The sequence below is a fragment of the Camellia sinensis genome, chromosome 2, assembly GCF_055761805.1.
Source record: "Camellia sinensis isolate YWXY chromosome 2, ASM5576180v1, whole genome shotgun sequence".
NCBI lineage: Eukaryota > Viridiplantae > Streptophyta > Magnoliopsida > Ericales > Theaceae > Camellia > Camellia sinensis.
The window spans coordinates 77,100,484-77,102,262 of record NC_138962.1 but is presented as its reverse complement, the minus strand read 5'-3'; the positions used below and the strand labels follow the sequence as shown (position 1 = coordinate 77,102,262).

General features: G+C 30.0%; 1 non-coding gene across 1 annotated transcript; it reads right to left on the bottom strand.

The window, feature by feature from the left end:
- Positions 1-295: 295 nt before the first annotated feature.
- On the bottom strand, positions 296-399 carry LOC114287532 (small nucleolar RNA snoR69Y). Its single transcript, XR_003637915.1, has one exon. It is a non-coding gene; the product is annotated as a small nucleolar RNA snoR69Y (small nucleolar RNA).
- Positions 400-1,779: the final 1,380 nt, after the last annotated feature.

Sequence of the window (1,779 nt, the reverse complement as noted above, 5' to 3'; positions counted from 1 at the left end):
TAGGAAAATATGAAGGAAAAAATGGGTTAATTATATGAACAATTATCACTACAATTCAAATTTAGATTTTATGAAAGGTATAGATGATTGTAATATGGAAGGGAAATGAAGATTTACCAAAATTTGGAAGGGCTAATTCTGAATGATTAGAAAACCTAAAATCATTGTCTAGCCAAAAACCTAAAACCATCACAGGAAATCTGGATCGCAGGAAACTTAAAACCATTGTTGTCAGAGCATCTACTAATAATTTAAATTTAAAAAAACAGAATCAAAATAAATGAAAAAGAAGTGAATGAAGCTCAGATAGATGTTAAATGGAGTCTATTCCCAGACCTTATCTTTGTAAGAAAGGCCTCATAATGAGCTGGGATTAACTTTATCATCATCGCATTACACACCCCTTTAAAAAAAGCATATCTACACATGAATGAATCTGTAAATCTGGATCCATTAATAGATTGTCTATCTCTCTTTCTTTGTCTATGTATTACACAGAGAAACAGAGATCAGATATTCGAGGCATTGAAGATGAAGAAGAAGAAGAAGAAGAAGAGGTTTGGGTATAAATAGGGGATCGATTGGCTAGGGTTAGGGTTTATGAAGGGTAAAATCGCCAGTTTGATTTGCCGTATCTGACCCTGAAGTTTTGGTTCAATTACTAGCGTATCCCAATTCTACCAATTTTGTATATTTTCATTTTTTTTTGGACAAATTACATATACACCCCTCGAGGTTTGGCTAAATTACAGATGCCCCCCTGAGGTTTGAGAAATTACGAATTCCCCCCTGAATGCTATATTTGCATAAGAAATTAGGGGGTAATTTGTTATGAAATATAAACCTCATGGGGCAAATTGTTATGAAAATACAAACCTCAGGGGGCGGGATGTAATTTCTGAAATCTCAGGGGGGTATCTGTAATTTAGCCAAACCTCGAGGGGTGTATATGTAATTTGCCCTTTTTTTTTTGGTTATTGTTTTCATTTTGAGGCCGTTTTGGGATAACATAAATAACCCCCTCTTTTTCTTCTTCTTTTTTTTTTTTTTTTTTTTTTTTTTTTTTTTTTGATGTTATTTTAAAATGAGTTAGATTTCTTTCAGGTTGTCATCTCAATTTGAGAGACTATTTGGGTTTGGTAAGGCTTCGTTTGGGAACAAGATTTTTTAGTATTTTTTTAACTTTTTAGCTAAAATATGATGTAAACAAAATTAGTATGTTTGAGATGAATTTTTGGCTTTTTATGAAAAAAATGTGCAAAAAAATAAAGAGAAAAAAGAATCTTTGTCTTTTTGATATGATTTGTTGGCTTTTTAGTTTTTTTTTTAATAACTTTTTGACTTTTTAGCTAAAAAAAACACTTGACAAATGAGGCCTTAGTCTATTTTTTAATCGATTTTGGCAATCCAAACCGTTTATATGTTTTGATTCATTAAGTAAAATATTCATGTAAAAAATTAAAATAATTAGACATCGGTAACTAATATGTTTGAATTATATATATATATATATATATTTTTTTTTTTTCTTAAAAAATGGACAACAAATATAATTTCAAGAATAACCATACATTTTTTGTAATAAAAATTTAATTCAAACGTATAGTTGCCGATATCTAATCATCTTAATCTTTTTTATGAATATTTTACTCAATGAGTCCTAAAAAGAAACGATTCGGATCATCGAAATAAAACATATGATGGACTCCACTTCCCCTTCAAGTTCTCTCATTTTTTTATTTGATGACCCGATAACACCCAAAGCCAAGCCCATTTATG